This window comes from Acinonyx jubatus, chromosome B3, assembly GCF_027475565.1.
Source record: "Acinonyx jubatus isolate Ajub_Pintada_27869175 chromosome B3, VMU_Ajub_asm_v1.0, whole genome shotgun sequence".
In the NCBI taxonomy this organism is placed as follows: Eukaryota; Metazoa; Chordata; class Mammalia; order Carnivora; family Felidae; genus Acinonyx; species Acinonyx jubatus.
Window position 1 is genome coordinate 109,462,703 of NC_069386.1, and position 21,388 is coordinate 109,484,090.

A 21,388-nucleotide genomic window follows, 5' to 3' on the forward strand; every position below is an offset into this window, starting at 1 on the left:
AGGCTCTGAGCCATCAGCACAGAGCCCCGTACAGGGCTCAAACCCATGAACTGCGAGATCATGACCTGAGCCGAAGTCAGACGCTTAACTGACTGAGCCACCCAGGTGCCCCAAGGATATAAATAGATATTATTAGATTGAACTGCATTTTTTTATCTGAAGATTTCTTTTTGCTTTCTTCTTTGCTTAGTAGGATTACTGATTTTCTTAATTAAGGGAGAGAATACATGTGTTTTGGGAGTCCTGGTTATTGTTGGTCAATATTCTTAGCTTTTAAAAGTATAATAGAGCAGATTATAGGAAATTATTTTTTCATGACTATTTTCTTTCTAATTTCTTGCAGTAAGTTGTGTTTTTATCAGGACATTAGAGAACTCATTAAAAATTCCATTGCACACGTAGATTATTCATAACAAACAAATTTTATTCGAAATACTATAGCAACTTCACTGTTTTTTATCCTCTGGAAGATCATGTCGACTCTAATTATTGAAGCTTTAAATGATAAGTGATTGAATTTGAAAACTGTTTTAGGGTCTATTTATCTTTTTAAAATGATTTTTAAATGATTATTACATTCTTGTTTAAATGATAGGTTAACATTGCTTAGGTATAAAAGAAGTATTATTCTTTTTCAAAACAAGAGTTTTGTCAGGGCACATAGTTCTTTGGACTGTGATACACCAAATTTGAGACAATTTCTTTTCTAGATGTTTAGCTATAAGTCCCATAATTGTATAAAATCTCAACACAGCGTATGAAGCAAAGAGATCAAACTGTGTAAACCTTAGAAGATGATTTTAAGTTCCTTTCTCTCTCTCTCTTTTTTTTTTTTTACTTTTTCATTTCTGAAAAATAAGATGCCTGTTCCAGTTCAATGAGTATGATAATATCAAATCCGGGTAGAATAGTACATCTCATCCAGTCTTCATTTTTTAAGGTGAGATGGTTTATAGAATGGAGAATAAGTCATTTTGTTAGATGTTGACTCCTTTCTAGAATAAAAATACGAATCTAGCAGTAAATCATTGTTATACTTTAAATGTTTAAAATATAAGAAAGGAATTAACAGAAACACTGAAACAAAATTAATACCACATGCATGAATGATAGATAACATTTATAATTGGTATTTTAATTATTTCATGATGACGTGTATATAAATAGTATTATTTACATACATAAATACAATAATAATTTTGTACATGTTAGTCTAATGAAATTAATGGTTTCTCCTTTTATACATTGCCACTATGCTTAGGCTTTCCTTCATTGCACTCATTTACTCATTAGTCAACAGTATTTAGTGTCTGATAGGCACTGTTCTAGGCTTTGAGTGATACCAGTCAACAAAAGAGACAAATTATTGATCTTATGGATCTTATATTCCAGTGGGGATACAGATACTAAACAAACAAATGTTTAATGATGATAAGTATTCTAGACAAAAGTAAGTACATCAGGAAAGGTGATAGGGAATGTTGGAGTGGGGAGTGTACCATTTTTATGTAGAATGGTCAGGGAAAGTTTTATTGAGAAGGTAATACTTGAGTTGTGACCCGAATTTGATGAGGAAAGAACTATGGTGTATATTTGGGTAAGTGTGTTTCAGACAACAGGTTCAAAATCCCTGTGTTGGGTGTAGGCTCTGCATATTTTAGAACATAAGAAATTAGTTGTGTAATTATTTGTTTCATTTTTCCTTTCCCAGTAGATTCTGTGATCCACTAAAAAGGGGATTATCTCTCTTTTGTCATCATTGTATACTTGGCACTCAGTGTAGTGCCAAACACATGGCAGGAGTGGGGCACTGGATAAATATGGATAAATTCATGAAAGAAGAGGGAGAATTTTGAAGGAATTCCCCCATCCCACCCCACCCCTGCCTTTTAAAGTTCATACTATAAATATTTCAAGCTGCGGAAGTCTTTGTAGATCATAGGAAACAAGTGAGTTCTTTAGGTAGGTAGAATGATTCTTCCAAAGTCACTGTTAATTAGTAGTGTTCTTGTGATGGCAAAGATTTTATCTCTTATTCTTACTCTTAATAGGGATCCTTTTGTTTCAGATGTCTGGTCTAGACATGGGAAGATACTTGGCTGTGGAAAACCTTGCAGTAGAATCTGGAATCAGGTAGCTGGGTTGAATTGCCTTTTTGATACTTGCTGGCTGTGTAACACCATTAACACCTTTAAATTAATTCATTAATCCACCTGTAAATGCCTTGATTTTCTTATCTGTAAGACAGATATTGTTATTCCTATTCCAGTGTTCTTTACACTGGAACATTTTCTTTTGCATGATGGGATTTCCCATTAATCTTCTAATATACTATCATGTAGACATTCCCCCCACCCCCCTTTTTAAAGGGAGTTATGATTAAGAACATAGGACTTTAGAATCAGACATTGGATTCTTTGAAAGTTTACTTCTTAAAGTTACTTGTTAACAGTATCAAAGTTTTTATCTAACTAATGAGAGAATAATCAGGAGGACATAAGAATTGCTCCCAAGAATTGAGCATCAGGAGTTCATGTATTCATTTAGGAAAGGGATGCCATGATAAAATGACTAAGCTACATAAAAGTCTGATTAACTTTTAAAAGAAGGAAGTCAGATCTCCTTGGGGATTTAATCCTTAGAAAACTTGGAATATAAAACATTTGAGTTCAATTTAGATATCATCATGGTCTTTATCATCATTTTTAGTATCATCAAATTGGATTTCATCATCATCTCCAGTGTCAAATGTATCTGTTTCATTGATTTCAGCATATTTTGGAAGCTTGCCACATGCCTTCAGCTTTATACCTTCATCTGCATTGTATTTTAAAATTACATCAGCTTTGTTATCCTCATCATCTGGCAGACCAGTATAATGTCTGAGGTATTTATTCAAATTATTTTCCTCATAAGACATAAGACAAGTTCATAAGACATAACCTCTTCACACCACCAAGACACATTGCTTCTAATCATACATTTCCCAACATTTTGATTACTGAATTATACTTATTCATCCTGTTTACACACCAGCTTTTTTCAGGGTCATTTTCACTCTTACCCCTGTACCTGTTTTTACCCCTACCTTTATTCTTGGTCATGGCAATGCCTCATGGCATCATGGTCTCCTTTCCTGTGATGGCAGTGGCAGCTGTTCTTCCAAATGGCACATGGAATGACCTAGCATGTGGTGTGATGTAGCACTCTGCAGGTGAGGGAGAGTTTTCAGACTGAGCTTTTTTGAGATGGACTCAGTGGCAGCAAATTTATTTCCTTCCCCCTTGTCTTTCCATGTATATTAATGTGTTTAAGGTTTTCTAGGGCAGCTCTAGAGGTAACCTTTACTCTTGTACTTTCTTAGCCTCATTACTAAGGTGGATCTCTCTTTGTGTCTTTACTGAATGCACCAAGGATTCAGTGGACTCTATCTTGCTTTTAAGAACTTGAATGATTCTTGGCCCTCTGTGAGCTCTCATATCATCAATAAAACCTGGTAATTTTTCTTTCCTAGAACATGTTTTTGCTCAACCTTATGGGTTTTCAGCCTATGCACATATAGATTGTTATTCAGGTAATTTAAGGGGAATATCTCTCTCTCTCTCTCTCTCTCTCTCTCTCTCTCTCTCTTTCTCTTGGGTTTTCCCCTTCAACATACTGTAATTTCAAAAGTGCTTTCAGAAAGAATCCAGGTAATTATAGGTCTCACCTTCCCCCCCCCCCCTTTTTTTTTTAGGAATCCTTTTGGTGCTGCCTGTTTTCCAAAGTCAGATACATAGTTTTTCCAGTTTTCTAGTTGTTTACATTTGGAAGGTTAATTCTGGGTCCTATTACTGCTTTGTGGTGAAAGTAGAGATTTCTTAACACTTTTAAAATGAAGAATGATATTCTTAGCAAATGATACATCCTGCTCATTTCAAATTGTGTTCAAATACCATTATGTGTAAAAATTCATTTTTAAATGTTGCTTAAATTAAATTGATCTTAGCAACAACATTTCTGTTATTCTTCCACACATAGCTGTAAATAAAAGCTGCCTTGGCTGCTTTTCATCTAATATTAGTTACCAGTCAACTGATGCATTAAATTAAAGTTGGTGTAATTCTAATGATTTATAATAGCTTATTACTTTTGGTACTTTTATGCCTCACTGAAGATCACTTGCTGTTTTATGATACTTTTCTTCCTTCCTTCCTTCCTTCCTTCCTTCCTTCCTTCCTTCCTTCCTTCCTTCCTTCCTTCCTTCCTTCCTTCCTTCTTTCCTTCCTTCCTTCCTTCCTTTGAAGCTTCCTTCCTCCCTTTCTATCAGAATCAGTATACAAAAGACCCCTTAAAATAAATAGTAACTTTTTACTAATAAAAATATTTTTGGGGCACCTGGGTGGCCCAGTTGGTTTAAGTTCTTACACTTGATATTGGCTCAGGTCGTGAGCTTGTGGTGGTGGGATCGAGCCCCACATCTGGCTTTGCACTGGGCGTGGAGCCTGCTTGGGATTCTCTTCCTTCCATTCTCTCTCTCTTCCCCTCCCCTGCTTTCTGTCTCTCTCAAAAATAAATAAATAAACACTAAAAATATTTTTAAAATGTCTTGTTTCATCTATTAAGGATACACTGAAATAGTATAAGTTCAGTACTGCTCATTATTTCTTTAAAATTCCTTCAATGAGTTGTAAAACATTGGTAATTGGAAATAGAGTATAAACATGAACTGATATGAAGTTAATTGAGAATGTCTCATTAAGTCTGGAATAATGAAAAAAAGGATGTGCTTGATGAAGAACAGTATATTGAGCTGAAAAAAATTTTTATAGGATTTGAGGTTCTTAGGAAAGAGTGAATGACTGACATGCTTATGTTGATTCAGTTGGTGACATGAGCTTAATTCTTTATCATTAATACTTACAGTATTTCATTTACTGTACTACATGCAAGGTATTCCATCTGATAGTCATTATGTGTCTATGCTGTTTTTGGAAGACAGACTTGCAATTCTTAGGGGAGTATTTGAAAATGAGCCAGTAGTAGCATTGTGATTTATATGTTGTATGCTCAGGCTTGACACAGGCATTTTTGATTGGCATTAGAATTGTACATCATAAATATTAAGAAAAAAGTACTTAAGAAATGTATAGCCATAATATACATATGTCTCAGAAGATGAGGGTCAAGGTTGTAATTATAGGTGAGAGAACTATAAATTCCTGAGTTCTGACAGATGGCAACAAAGTGTCTGATTCTGTTACTTTTCATTATTTCTTAAAAACTTTTTCTGATGTCTTTAAAAATTACTGCTTTTAGATACATCCTTTGAATGTGGTGTAGAAGGCTGTTTACTCTTTCGTTTTTTGACAGCAGATGTAAAATACAGACATCTAATTATTCAAGATCTTTTAGATACGAATGATTATTCAAACTAATGTAGTTACTAGAAACATTTGCCAAAGCTGCTTTTATTTTGGTCTGTTACTAAAAGAGATGCGTCACCTGTAGTGTTGCCTAGGCAGCACGGATGCACTGCACTTCATCCTCCTAAACTGGTTATCGTTGAAATTTATGGATTATGTTTGTTATTTTGATAGTGTTGTTCTCTTGTAACTTTGCCCCTAAAGAGTAATGATCCCTTGGTCAATCCAACCATATTGCTTTGATTCGTTTGGAATCAAAAAGACAGATCTGTGAATCTTGACTCCTGGTTTTGTGACCTTAGGCAAGTTACTTAACCTCTGCTGGTTTATTTGATATTATTATAGTATAGTAGTTAATTGAGTGGGCTCTGGAGTGTTTGTGAGGACATGCATTCTAGCTGTGCTACTTATAAGCTATGTGACTTTGGGCAAGTTACTAACTTTATTGCCTTCTCTTCCTCATCTACAGATAATAATAGTACTTATCTGTAAAATGCTGTGAGTAAGCCTGGCACATACTAAATACTCAATAAGTGCTTGCTATTGTTATTTTCTATAAATGAACAAAAATAACATAATAGGGTTATTATGAGGCCTGACTGAATAAATAGATCACTTTGCATGGGGACCTACTACATGTTCAGTATATGAGGTACTATAATGGATTGATGGTAATTTTGATCATGCAGTAATTGTGTCTGTGGAATAAGATCCAAGATTTATAAGAAAAGATACCACACTGGAGCTCCATTGATTTGCTAATTGGTTAAGACACAGAGTGAGTTCCAGCATTCTATTAGGTCACTTGTACAAAACAGATCAACTTTTATATTCCAGATGATGCACAAGATGTGGTAGATGAAAAATCCTATCCAATAAGACTTCAGAATTGTAATCTTAACTATATCTATCGTAGTATCAGTATAGTTTGGGATTGGCCACATGCCATAGATGGCCAAGGAAGTAAAAGCATTTAGTGGGGAAAGCTTTTACATTAGCTGTATTGATTAAAGATACGATACAAAACTTCTCCCAATATCAAGGGTTACTCAGAAGATGTGAAAAATGAATAGGGATGTATGATGCAGGCTGCTAGTATTCTACTCAAACTTAAAATCTGTTTTTCTCCTTTTTTTTTTTTAATTTTTTTTTAATGTTTATTTATTTTTGAGACAGAGAGAGATAGAGCATGAATGGGGGAGGGTCAGAGAGAGAGGGAGACACAGAATCAGAAGCAGGCTCCAGGCTCCGAGCTGTCAGCACAGAGCCCGACGCAGGGCTTGAACTCACGGACCGGACCGTGAGATCATGACCTGAGCCGAAGTCGGACACTTAACCGACTGAGCCACCCAGGTGCCCCCTGTTTTTCTCTTCTATACTAATAGAATTTTTTTTTGTTTTTGTTTTTGTTTTTTCCTTAAAGGTAGGCATATTGAAGCTTTGAAGGAAGGGCTATTGCCTAGCTGAGTGACTAAGTACTTACTGGCAAAAGAGATAAAAGCAGAAGTATTATGTGTGTGTGTGTGTGCTTGTAAAGGTCAGTAACTCAGCTGGAGGTGATCCCATTTTGTCATTCAGTTTCTCCTTTTTGACCTTTATTGTAGGCATGATAAATGGAGCTTTAGCAAACATTTTGGACTGTGAGGTGATCTCGATGATGGAAGCTGGGGATGGAGAATGGTAGAAGAGAAAGTTAGAAACTTGGGTCCCTGAGGATACTGTGCAAACACCATCTCTACATGGCTAATCTTTAGACAATATTTACAAAAGAAAAAGTAAACCTCAATCTTGTTTAGCCAAGCTGCTGTTGTGTTGGGGTATTCTGTAATGTGCAAAACCATATCCTTATACTGAGGGGAAACAGTATAAATAAGAAAGTACTTTTGAGGTTTAATGGTTTGTGTTAGGGGTGTGTGTGTAGAGGGGATTGAAAATACAAAGAGAATTGGAGACTAACACTAACTGACTAAGGGATTGTGGATCTATGTTGATCATACTGGTGAAATTTTATTAGATTAATAGGAAATATGAAACTTACTTTATGGGAAAAAAGAAAATATTTAATAGTTCAGTGACATGTGAACAATTAGTTATCAAATCACGTTTTGTTGGATATGGGGGTAGTTAGAAGAACTGGTGAAAATTGATGGGTGGGCCATAAGTCATTCTTGTCTTTAGAATATTAACATCTTTTTATAGGTTACTGTTGTTGGCTTGTGCTATTTTTAAATGATGTATATATAACTTTGTAGTTTTTTTTTTACTGGTAAGTTCCTTTTTGTTAATGACGCTTCAAGTGTCTTCTCTCAAAATTTTGGATTGACAAATGTGAAAAAAATGTTAGAGAACATTGAATTAGCCATTTTCTGTGGAAGAGGTTGATAAAAGATTTTGGAGCCTACACAGCAAATCACTGATATATTTTTTAATTAATTAATTAGTTAATTAATTATTTTTTTAGAGAGAGACAGAGAGCACAAGCAGGGGGAAGGGGCAGAGGGAAAGAGAGAGAATCCTAAGCAGGCCCCTTGCTCAGCGCGGAGCCTGACACGAGGTTTGATCCCATGACCCTGGGATTGGACACTCAACTAACTATCTACCCAGGTACCCCATATTCGTTCACTTCTTTACATAAAGAAGATTCCAAAGAAATTATATATGCACTCATACTTGGGCTCTCACATTTTAATGGTTTCTGTGACACCACAATAATTGATTTGACACATTTAATTCAGTAGCTTCGGATGGAAAAATGTTTAGATGCCTTAGTTGAGAATTTTACAATTTCTTTAGTCATGTTGCCCAATCTTTGTTTTAGTTTTATTTGGATAGTATGGAATAACAGGTCTAGAAAGACTGCAGAAGGTGATATGTTTCATTGTAATTTATTAGACGTGCTATATATTCTTTACCTTTGTTTTTACCTTGTGGATCTATTCATTCCTTTCCATTTATCTCTGATTAATTTTTATTTAAAAATTTTTTTAATTTGCTCTTTAATGTTTATTTGTGAGAGAGAGAGAGACAGAGCATGAGTGGGGAAGGAGCAGAGAGAGAGGGAGACACAGAATCCAAAGCAGGTTCCAGGCTGTGAGCTGTCAGTACAGAGCCTGAAGTGGTGCTCAAACCCATGAACAGTGAGATCATGACCTGATCTCAGGTTGGTGCTTAACCGACTGAGCCACCCAGGGGCCCCTGTTTAATTTTTATTTAAAGGTTAATGAATATTAATTACAGTACATACTTTACTCATGTCACTTTTTGTCACCTTATTTCTTTTTTTATATTTATTTTTAGATTTTCCTAGGAGGTACATAGAACTCGAGTGGTGTGGAAAATAACTACATACCCTCAAATCTCCATTCTATGGGATAGAACATCATCTTCAATAATAAGTTCCCTTTGGTGATGGCAATATAATATTCCATTATATAATCATTAGTTTTTTAGTCTTTAGTACATGTTCACTAACACATATTTAATATTTCTTTTTTTGGCCAATTTTCCCATAATTAAACAATTAATAATATACACAACTGAATTGTGCACTTTAAATGAGTAAATTATGATGTGTGAATTATATTTCAATAAGGATGTTAATACTTTACAAATACAATTTTCCTTCCCTTTTAAATCCTTCTTTGGAAAAATGGAAGAATTTAAGAAGAAAGGAAATAATGTGTCCTCAACTAGGAGTGGTGACAGCTATAGCAATTGCGTTCTTTTCTCTAAAGCACCCTGAATGTTTAGGGTAAGGTTCTATGTTGGACATTTTGGGCATCTTGACATTTGCTGGCACTGGAAAGATTTGACAAGGGAAAACTGGGAATATGTTACATAAATAGTAACTACTATTAAATACTTTAATTTGGTGTCTACTTGGCACAGGACATTGCTGTCCCTGCTATTTTTTTGTTTGTTTGTTTGTCGTTTCACTTTTTTTTTAATTTTATTTTTTAAAAATTTACATCCAAATTAGTTAGCATATAGTGCAACAGTGATTTCAGTAGATTCCTTAGTGCTCCTTACCCATTTAGCCCATCCCCCCTCCCACACTCCCTCCAGTAGCCCTCTGTTTGTCCTCCATGTTTATGAATCTCTTCTGTTTTGTCCCCCTCCCTGTTTATATTATTTTTGTATCCCTTCCCTTATGTTCACCTGTTTTGTCTCTTAAAGTCCTCATGTGAGTGAATTCATATGATTTTTGTCTTTCACTGACTGACTAATTTTACTTAGCATGATACCCTCCAGTTCCATCCATGTAGTTGTAAATGGTAAGATTTCATTCTTTTTGATTGCCAAGTAATACTCCATTGTATATGTATACACCACATCTTCTTTATCCATTCATCCATCAATGGACATTTGGGCTCTTTCCGTACTTTGGCTATTGTTGATAGCACTGCTATAAATATTGGGGTGCATGTGTCCCTTCAAAACAGCACACCTGTATCCCTTGGATAAATACCTAGTAGTACAATTGCTGGGTCGTAGGATAGTTCTATTTTTAGTTTTTTGAGGAACCTCCATACTGTTTTCCAGAGTGGCTGCACCAGCTTGTCTTCCCACCAACAATGCAAAAGAGATCCTCTTTCTCCGCATCCTTGCCAACATCTGTTGTTGCCTGAGTTGTTAATGTTAGCAATTCTGACAGGTGTAATGTGGCATCTCATTGTGGTTTTGATTTGTATTTCCCTGATGATGAGTGATGTTGCGCATTTTTTCATGTGTCGGTTGGCCATCTGGATGTTTTGTTTGGAGAAGTGTCTATTCTTGTCTTTTGCCCATTTCTTCACTGGATTCTTTGTTTTTTAGGTGTTGAGCTTGATAAGTTCTTTGTAGATTTTGGATACTAACCATTTATCTGATAGGCCTTTTGCAAATATCTTCTCCCATTCTGTTGGTTGCCTTTTAGTTTTGCTGATTGTTTCCTTCGCTGTGCAGAAGCTTTTTATTTGATGAAAATATTAGAAGATATTTTATTTTTTTTTGATGAGGTCCCAGTAGTTCATTTTTGCTTTGGTTCCCTTTGCCTCTGGAGACACGCTGAGTAAGAAGTTGCTGCGGCCAAGATCAAAGAGGTTTTTGCTTGCTTTCTCCTCGAGGATTTTGATGGTTTCCTGTCTTACATTTAGGTCTCTCATCCATTTTGAGTTTATTTTTGTGTATAGTGTAAGAAAAGTGATCCAGGTTCATTTTTCTGCATGTCGCTGTCCAGTTTTCCCAGCCCCACGTGCTGAAGAGGCTGCCTTTATTCCATTGGATATTCTTTCCTGCTTTGTCAAAGATTAATTGGCCATATGTTTGTGGGTCCATTTCTGGGTTCTCTATTCTGTTCCATTGATCTGAGTGTCTGTTCTTGTGCCAGTATCATACTGTCTTGATGATTACAGCTTTGTAGTATAGCTTGAAGTCTGGGATCGTGATGCCTCCTGCTTTGGTTTTCTTTTTCAAGATTGCTTTGGCTATTCGGGGTCTTTTCTGGTTCCATAAAAATTTTAGGATTATTTGTTGTAGCTCTGTGAAGAATGCTGGTGTTATTTTGATAGGGATTGCATTGAATATGTAGATAGCTTTGGGTAATATCAACATTTTAACAATATTTGTTCTTCCTATCCAGGAGCATGGAATCTTTTTCCATTTTTTTGTGTCTTCTTCAATTTTTTCATAAGCTTTCTACAGTTTTCAGTGTATAGATTTTCACCTTTTTGGTTAGATTTATTCCTAGGTATTTTATGGTTTTTGATGCAATTGTAAATGGGATTGATTCCTTGATTTCTCTTTCTGTTACTTCATTATTGGTGTATAGGAATGCAGCCGATTTCTTTGTGTTGATTTTATATCCTGCAACTTTGCTGAATTCATGAATCAGTTCTAGCAGTTTTTTGGTGGAATCTTTTGAGTTTTCCATATAGAGTATCATGTCATTTGCAAAGAGTGAAAGTTTGATCTCCTGGATGATTTGGATGTCTTTTATTTCTCTGTGTTGTCTGGTTGCAGAAGCTAAGACTTCCCATACTGTGTTGAATAACGGTGGAGAGACTGGACCTCCCTGTCTTGTTCCTGACCTTAGGGAAAAAACTCTCAGTTTTTCCCCATTGAAGATATTAGCATTGGGTCATTCATATATGGCTTTTATGATCTTGAGGTATGATCCTTCTATCCCTACTTTCTTGAGGGTTTTTATCAAGAAAGGATGTTGTATTTTGTCACATGCTTTCTCTGCATCTATTGAAAGGATCATATGGTTCTTGTCCTTTCTTTTATTGATGTGATGTTAGTTGTTTTGCAGATATTGAACCAGCCCTGCATCCAGGTATAAATCCTACTTGGTCGTGGTGAATAATTTTTGTAATGTATTGTTGGTTCTGGTTGCCTAATATCTTGTTGAGGATTTTTGCATCCATTTTCATCAGGGAAATTGGTCTATAGTTCTCCTTTTTAGTGGGGTCTCTGTCTTGTTTTGGAATCAAGGTAATGCTGGCTTCATAGAATGAGTTTCGGTTTTCCTTCCATTTCTATTTTTTGGAACACCTTCAAGAGATTAGGTGATAACTCTTCCTTAGATGTTTGGTAGAATTTCCCTGGCTCTGGACTCTTGTTTTTTTTTTTTTTTTGTTTGTTTTTTTTTGGATTTTTGATTACTAATTCGATTTCCTTACTGGGTATTGGTCTGTTCAAATTTTCTATTTCTTTTTGTTTCAGTTTTGGTAGTGTGTATGTTTCAAGGAATTTGTCCATTTCTTCCAGATTGCCTATTTTATTGGCATGTAATTGCTCATAATATTCTCTTATTATTTTTTTTATTTCTGCTGTGTTGGTTGTGATCTCTCCTCTTTCATTCTTGATTTTATTTATTTGGGTCCTTTCCTTTTTCTTTTTGATCAAACTGGCTAGTGGTTTATCAGTTTTGTTAATTCTTTCAAAGAACCAGCTTCTGGTTTCATTGATCTGTTCTGGTTTTTTTTTGGTTTCGATAGCATTAATTTCTTCTCTGATCTTTATTATTTCCTGTCTTCTGCTGGTTTTGGGATTTATTTGCTGTTTTTTTCCCAGCTCTTTCAGGCGTAAGGTTAGGTTGTGTATCTGAGATCTTTCTTCCTTCTTTAGGAAGGCCTGGATTGCTATATGCTTTCCTCTTTGCTGTGTGTCCCAGAGGTTTTGGGTTGTGGTGTTATCATTTTCATTGGCTTCCATGAACTTTTTAATTTCCTCTTTAACTTCTTGGTTAGCCCATTCGTTCTTTAGTAGGATGTTCTTTAGTCTCCAAGTATTTGTTACCTTTCCAAATTTTTTCTTGTGGTTGATTTTGAGTTTCATAACGTTGTGGTCTGAAAATATGCACGATATGATCTCCATCTTTTTGTACTTGCTGAGGGCTTATTTGTGTCCCAGTATGTGGTCTGTTCTGGAAAACGTTCCATGTGCACTGGAGAAGAATGTATATTCTACTGCTTTAGGATGAAATGTTCTGAATATATCTGTTAAGTCCATCTGGTCCAGTGTGCCATTCAAAGCCATTGTTTCATTGTTGATTTTTTTATTAGATGATCTGTCCGTTGTTGTGAGTGGGGTATTGAAGTCTCCTACTATTATGGTATTACTATAAATGAGTTTCTTTGCGATTAATTGATTTATATATTTGTGTGCTGCCAAATTTGGCACATAAATGTTTACAATTGTCAGGTCTTCTTGGTGGATAGACCCCTTGATTATGATATAATGCCCTTCTGCATCTCTTGATACAGTCTTTATTTTAAAGTCTACGTTGTCTGATATAAAGTATGGCTACTCTGGCTTTCTTTTGTTGACCATTAGCATGATAGGTGGTTCTCCATCCCCTTACTTTCAATCTGAAGGTGTCTTTAGGTCTATAGTGGGTCTCTTGTAAACCGCATATAGATGGATCTTGTTTTCTTATCCATTCTGTTACCCTGTGTCTTGATTGGAGCATTGAGTCCATTGACGTTTAGAGTGAGTCTGAAAGATATGAATTTATTGCCATTATGTTGCTTGTAGAGTTGGAGTTTCTGGTGGTGTTCTCTTGTCCTTTCTAATCTTTGTTGCTTTTGGTAGTTATCTATGTATGTATCTATGTATCTATGTATCTATCTATCTATCTTTTCTCCCCTTAGAGAGTCCCCCTTAAAAATTCTTGCAGGGCTGGTTTAGTGGTCATAAACTCCTTTAATTTTTGTTTGGGAAACTTTTTATTTCTCCTTCTGTTTTGAATGACAGCCTTGCTGGATAAAGAATTCTTGGCTTCATGTTTTTCTGACTCAGCACATTGAATATATCCTGCCACTCCTTTCTGGCCTGCCAAGTTTCTGTGGAGAGGTCTGCTGCAAACCTGATCTGTCTTCCCTTGTAGGTTAAGGACTTCTTTTCCCTTGCTGCTTTCATGATTCTTTCCTTGCCTGAGTATTTTTGAATTTGACTATGATATGCCTTGTTGGTGGTTGGTTTTTGTTGAATCTAATGGGGGTCCTCTGTGCTTCCTGGATTTTGATGTCTGTGTCTTTCCCCAGGTTAGGAAAGTTTTCCACTATGATTTACTTGCTCACATAACCCTTCTGCCCCTATTTTTCTGTCTTCCTCTTCTGGGACCCCTGTGATTCAGATGTTGTTCCTTTTAAATGAGTCACCGATTTTTCTAATTCTTAAATTGTGCTCTTTTGCCTTAATCTCCCTCTTTTTTTCTGCTTCATTATTTTCCATAAGTTTGTCCTGCATATTGCTGATTCTCTCTTCTGCCTCATCCATCCTTGCCTCCGCGGCATCCATCCATGATTGCAGCTCAGTTTTAGCATTTTTTTATTTCATCCTGACTAGTTTTTACTTCTTTTATCTCTGCAGAAAGGGATTCTAATCTATTTTTGACTCCAACTAGTATTCTTATTATCATGATTCTAAATTCTGGTTCATACATCTTGCTTGTGTCTGTGTTGGTTAAGTCCCAGGCTGTCGTTTCTTCCTGCTCTTTGTTTTGGGGTGAATTCCTTCATTTTGTCATTTTGAAGGGAGAAAAGGAATTAATGAAGTAGAAAAAATTAAAATTAAAAAAAATTAAAATAAAATTAAAAACACACACTCACACACACAAAAGCGAATAAATGATGCTAGATCCTAGGTGTGTTTTGGTTTGGGTGTTGAAAGTGGCTTGATAGATTAGAGAAAAAAGGGCGGGGGAAGAAAAAAAAACAAATCGTTTGAAAATTTGAAAAAATGAATGCACTGAAGTAGACTAAAATGAAATGATGGAAGTAAAGTAAAATTTGAAAAAATTTACACATAAGTAAAGAATATAGTAGAAAAAAAGTTTAAAAATATTTTTAATGAAAATAAAAATGAATTTTTTTCTCTCTGTATTCAAGAAAAAGAAAAGAAATGAGAAAAAGAAAAAGAAAATTGAATAGATGGACCTGCTAACAGACTAAAATACCACTGAAATTACTTCATTTTCCCTTAGAAGTCAGACTGTGAAGCACTTTATAGTCCATAAAGTAAGCAGGAGGTGAGACTTCTGTTCTTGAAGAGCGAGGTTGGCCCAGTAGGACGGGGCTTAGTGTAACAGCCCCGTTCTCCACTAGATGGCGCTTCTAGCTTACTGGGGTGGATTGTTGTGGCACTTGTAGGTGCATATGCATGGGAGCAGTGAAAATGGCGTCACCCAGCAACCCAGTCTCTAGTATCGGAACTCTCTTCTCCCCAGTGAGCAATCGTGCACTTGTTCTTTGTCTTCAGCTCTTGTCCACTCCCTGCTTTTACACTGTCTGTGACCAAACCCCAGGTAGTACCTCTCTCCCGAGTTTTGTCTCAGATGCGGCTGTTTTCCCTGCCCCCTTACTTCTGAGGGGACTGCGTCTTTGACCTGTTCCGCCCCTCTGCAGAAGGTCTCACCGTGCAATGGCTGAATGCTGGCCGCCCCCAGGAAAGTTCGCAGGGCCGTGCTGGTGCTGATGCCTAGAGATTGCGGCCAGGTGCCAGCCTGCTCCAGAAAAAGTTCGTGAGATAGTGTAGCAGCAGCGTTTCAGGGATTATGGAAAATCACAACACACATCTGGCACTAGGCTTCACCCTTAACAACCTTGTTTCAGCCCCAGCAAATGTGGCCATTCGTTCTCTGGGATCTGCTGGGACCAGGTGGCCTCACAGTCTCTACCAAATGTCCTTCCAGCAGTGGAATTGCTTTTCCCCGTGTGGCCCGAGAACCTCCTGGACCCCACTCTGCTCTTGGGGATTTGCCCTTCCCACCAGAGCACTGCCAGGTATTGAGCTGCGGAGTTGCAGCCTTTGTGCTTTCCCTGTTTATAGTCTTAATGGAATTTAAACCCTCTCCTTTTTTAGTTTATTCCCTGTGGCTGTTTCCAATTTTTTACTTTCTTTCCAGCTGCTTTTGGGGAGGGCTGCCTTTCCCATATTCCCCCCCCCCCCCCATTTCCATCCTCTCTCCGCTCACAAAAGCGGCTCCCTGCCCTCTGCGGCTTCTCTCCCCCAGTTCACCTCTCCGTGCTGTGTATCTGCTGAATTCTGTGGTTCAGGTTGTGCAGATTGTTGTGTTAAGCCTCAGATCAGTTTTCTAGGTGTGCAAGATGGTTTAGTGTTGGTCTGGCTGTTTTTCATGGATGCTAGACACACAAGAAATTTCCATGCTGTTCTGCCATCTTGGCTCCCTCTCCTATATCTAATATTTCTAATTTGATATGCTTTAGTGTATCTTTAATGCTGATGAGCTTGAACATCTATCTATATTTTAATTATTTGCATCAATAGCATAGTAGAGTCTTAGGCACAAGGGCTCACCTACTTGGTTTCAAATCCTGTATCCTCTAGTTATTAATTTTGTGACTTTAAATATGTTTTCATATCTGATAGTGTTGTGGAAAGGGAATTAAATTTAGAGACAGAAGACCTGTAGTCTGACCTTAGCATATATTAGCTTTGTAAATGCTTTAAGCAAATTATTTAATACCTTTGAGCTACAGTTTGTCATCTGTAATAGGGTAGGAATCATAATTGATAGTTTTGGGGGGGGATAAATCATAAATTGAAAGTATAAATTATATAACATCATACATATATAGAACAATAAAATACTTTGTCTTTTTAAAAAAGTACAGTGTTAATGTTAGGAGTTTTTTTTCCTTGGACTTAATTATCTTATAACTAGAAGTTTGTATTTTATGACCACCTTCACTTAGTGTGCTCACCTCACAAGTCCTGTCTCTAGTAACCACCTTCTCTTCTCTGTATCTATGAGTTTGAATTTTTTAAGATTCTCATGAAAGTGAGATCATACACTCTGTGTCTGTCTCTGTGTGCCTAATTTCAGTTAGCATAATGCCTCCCAGGTCTATCCATGTTGTCAGAAACGCTATAATTAATGTACATTAGTATTTTAAATATATGTATATATTTAAAATTTTCCAAATAAGTGGACTCGTGCAGTTCAAACCCATGTTGTTCAAGGATCAACTGTATACCACATTTTCTTTTTCCATTTGTCTGTTGATGGCACTTAGGTTCTCTCTTTTGGCTATGGTAAATAATATTGCAGTGAAAGTGGGGATGCAGATATATTTTTGAGATACTGATTTTGCTTCCTTTGGATAAATACTCAGAAGTAGAGTTGCTAATTGTATGGTAGTTCTATTTTTAATTTTTTGTGGATCCTCCATACTGTTTTCCATGGTGGCTGCACTGACTTATATTCCTATCAACAATGCACTTGGTTCCCTTTTCTCTACATCTTCATCAGCACTTGTTATCTCTGTCTTTTTGATAATAGCCATTCTAACAGGTGTGAGGTGATACCGCATTGTGGTTTTTATTTGCATTTTGCTGATGATTTGTGATGTAGAACACCTTTTTTTTTTTTTTAATTTAAAATTCAGTTAACATACAGTGCAATATGGGTTTCAGGAGTAGAATTCAGTGACTCATCACTTACATACAACACTCAGTGCTCATCACAACAAGTGTCCTCCTTAGTAGTCATCACCCATCTAGCCCATCTCCCACCTCCCTCCCTCCATCAACCCTCCATTTGTTCTCTATTGTTGAGTCTCTTGTGGTTTGTTTCCCTCTTTTCTCTTTTTCCCCCTTCCCATATATATATTCATCTGTTTTGTTTCTTGAATTCCACATATGAATGAAATCATGTGGTATTTGTCTCTCTGATTGACTTATTTCATGTAGCATATTATATTCTAGCTCAATCCATGTTGCAAATGGCAAGATTTCATTCTTTTGGATGGCCATGTAATATTCCATTATATTATATATACCATATCTTCTTTATCCATTCATCAGTCAATGCACATTTGGGCTCTTTCCGTAGTTTGGCTATTACTATAAACATTGGGGTGCATGTACCCCTTCAAATCTATATTTTTGTGTCCTTTGGGTAAATACCTAATAGTACAATTGCTGAATTGTAGTGTTGTGTTATTTTTAGCTTTTTGAGGAACCTCTGTACTGTTTTCCAGAGTGGCTGCACCAGGTGGCATTTCTACCAAAAGGGAGCAACTTTTCTAGTGCCTGTTGGCCATTTATATGTCATTTTTGGGAAAATATGTTCAGATCCTTATATATTTTGGATATTAATCCCTTATCAGGTATATGTCTAGCAAACATTATATCCCATTCCTTAGGTTGTCTTTTCATTTTGTTGATGGTTTCCTTTGCTGCATAGAAACTTTTTAGTTTGATGTAGTCCCATTTGTTTATTTTTGCTTTTGTTGCCTTTATTTTTGGTGTCAAATCCAAAAAAATAATTTCCAAGACTAATGTAAAGGAAGTTATACGTCTTGTGGTTGAGAATCTATGAAAATAAAGAAAGGCCAACCCATTGCTTTTTGTTTACTAATAAATAATCAGAGCTTTTATTTATTAAACCCATTCTACATGCTAGGCACCATGACTAGCACTTTATACAAATATCTCAGTTCAAGACTACTATAAATATTCATTTAAACTAGCAAGTTAAGGGGCACCTGGGTGGCTCAGTAAGTTAAGTGTCTGACTTTGGCTCAGGTCATGACCTCATAGTTTGTGAGTTCAAACCCCACGTTGGGCTCTGTGCTGACAGCTCAAGAGCCTGGAGCCTCCTTCTGAGTCTGTGTCTCCCTCTCTCTCTGCCCCTCTTCTGCTCACACTCTCTCTTTCTCAAAAATAAACAAACATGAAGAAAAATAAACTAGCAAAATAAATAAACCAGAGTTAATAGTCTGACTCAATCAAAATATTATAATAATAGCTATAATAATTATAGCTAATATGTTCTACCCTAATTGGTTTAAAATGAATGTTCTTAACTAATTTACAAAGAGATTAAATAATTTGGTCACAGTCACAGCTAAAAAGTAGATGAAGTGGGTAAACACTCTTCCAGTTGACTGTAAAACTTACTCTCTATGAAACCTCTAATGATTATATTGCTAAATGTTACTAAGTATATCTCTTTGTATAGATGTTTTAGTAGTTGCTTTAAGTATAACCTTAAAGGTACATAATTTATCACCCTCTAGTGACATTGATGTTTTACCAGTTTGAGGGAAATGTAGAAACTTTACCTCTCTGTAGTCCTATTACTGTTTGTAATTTATAATATAATAGTCTTAAATATTCCCTCTGCATATATTTAAAACCATGAAATACATTATCAAAATATAATGTAGAAAACTCAAGAAAAGAAGGAAAATTCTATGGTGTGTTTACTCATGTTTTTGCTTTTTCTGTTGTTCTTTTTCTTTCTGAGATATATGAGGCAAAAAGAAAACTCCAAGAACTCACTGTTATGTTATTCCTTTAGTTCCTAGATTACTAGCAGCTCTGCTTTTTCTTTTTATCTTTCACAGTCTTCTTATATTTGTTTTATACAGAGTGTCCAGCGCTTTTAGCTATTCTTAGTGGGAGGCACAGACATCTTTACCATCTTGGAATAGAACCAAAAGTCACTTTATTAAATGTAAAAAAAAAATTAAGCATTAATATTTTTATCTTGTTTTCCAGATAGTATGCTATTTTGGAGGAAAAGTTTGAGGCTTTTCACTCTCTGGATTGAATTATACTTATTAACATATCCTAGTTATATAATTTCTTGTACTTGAGTTAAAAAGTATGTGTAGAAGGAGATTTTCCTAGCTTCTCTTGTAATTCTTAAAGTCAGCAGGCTATTCTTAATAACATTAACAAAAAAATAGCTATCACTGGCTTTAGTTCTGCCACTTACTGGCTTTACAACCTTGGAAAAGTTATGTAATCTCAGTGTGCCTTAATTTCCGCCACTGTAAAATGGGCACTTACATCAAGCAGTTGTTGAGAATATTAAATAGTATTATAATTACGAAGTATTGAGAAAAATACCTCGCATTCAGGAAACACCATATAAATGTAGCTATTATCATCCTTATACTTAGAATAATAGGCCCATATAAGAGGAATTATTACAGTCATTTTAAGGATAAAAAATTCACACTTAGAGAAGGTGAAATGCTCTCTCTAATTCTTGGCTGGCCCAATTCTATATTGGTGTTGCCAGGATTTAGACCCAGTGTTGTCTGACCTTAGAGCTTACAGTTTCCAAGGCATTGTGCTATCTCCCTATCAACATTAAATCCTTCTGCATCTGCAGTTACACCTAATATTGTATTGTTTGTATTTGTCTTCATATTTAACATTTTAAACTGAGCCATAATATCTCACCAATGGTTGTCTCATAATTTATTTAAACCTCTCTTTCTCCTTCTTAGAATATATAGATTGTCTCTCTGTCGCCCATCTGGCTCACATATTAGTGAACGATTAGCCAATAATATTGTTATAATATTCATCAGACATACAGTAGTAAAGATTAGCCCTTGAAGGGCTTTCATGCCTCTTACATGAAGATTAAATTGTGCTTTTTTTTTTTAAAGAAATATATCCCACTAAAATTTTCTGTAGCATAAAATATTTATTACCCTTTTGAATCTACCCTATTCTTTAGAAATAGTTTTGAATCTGTTTGAATCTGAATTTTTTAATCTCTGTTCTTTAGAAAGAATTGTCTAGAAAGATTGTGAATCTTTATTCATTATTTGTATATGATATGACTTGGAATTTTTCAATACATCTGTGTTCCCTTATTAGCTATTAAGTGCAATGGCTTTTTTAAATTACGTTTTCAATTTTAATTCCAGTATGGTTAAAACACAATGTTATATTAGTTTCAGGTGTACAATATAGCGATTCAATGATTCTGCACATCATTACTCAGTGCTCATCATGATAAGTGTACTCTTAATCCCCTTCACCTATTTTACCCATCCTCCTACTCACCTCCCCTCTGATATGTGTTATTTTGAATGAGTACCCTCAGTTAAAGTTATTACTTTTTTTTTCAAAAAGAAATTTTTTTACTTGAAGCGTATTTCAGAGTACATGGTTCTAAAAGATATATATAAAACATTCCATCCAAGAAAAGTGGAATACATATTTTCTTCAAGTACATACTGAAGATATCCCCTGGTTAAATCACATAAAAAGAGACATAAGAAATACAAATTTAAGAAGACTTAAACCATACCAAGTATATTTTCCAACAAGATCAACAGTAAAAGAAAACTGAAAAATCTACAATGTGTAAATATTAAATATTTAATTTGTAACTATTAACCAATATATTACTGCACAAACCATGGGCCAAGTAAGAAATCAAACAACAAATCAAAATATGTATTGAAACAAAAGAAAAAGTAAACACAATATTCCAAAACCAATGGGATGCAGCAAAAGCAGATGTTAGAGTCAAATTTATGCTGTAAATACTTGTATTAAGGAAAAAATTCAGGGGCACCTGGGTTGCCTCAGTCGGTTGAACAACTGACTCTTGATTTCAGCTCAGGTCATGATCTCACGCAGTTCATGAGTTCAAGCCCCTCATTGAACTCTGTACTGACAGCATGGAGCCTACCTTGAGATTCTCGCTGTCTCCCTCTCTT

At 35.7% G+C, this 21,388-nt stretch overlaps 1 protein-coding gene and 1 pseudogene across 16 annotated transcripts in view; one reads left to right on the forward strand and one right to left on the reverse strand.

Moving 5' to 3' along the window:
- FUT8 (fucosyltransferase 8) overlaps positions 1 to 21,388 on the forward strand; it is a 306,694-nt gene that overhangs the window by 110,756 nt on the left and 174,550 nt on the right. For 5 of the 16 annotated variants that reach the window (XM_053224574.1, XM_053224576.1, XM_027065938.2 and 2 more), the window contains one exon: positions 2,069 to 2,133. The exons of 10 other annotated variants lie outside the window; for them this stretch is intronic. The gene's annotated coding sequence lies outside the window, so the exon portion shown is untranslated. Of the gene's footprint in view, positions 1 to 2,068; positions 2,134 to 7,866; positions 8,010 to 21,388 lie in introns of those variants that run through there. One more of the 16 variants, XM_027065941.2, reaches the window with a different exon arrangement.
- On the reverse strand, positions 2,660 to 3,104 carry LOC128316056 (eukaryotic translation initiation factor 1A, X-chromosomal-like; annotated as a pseudogene).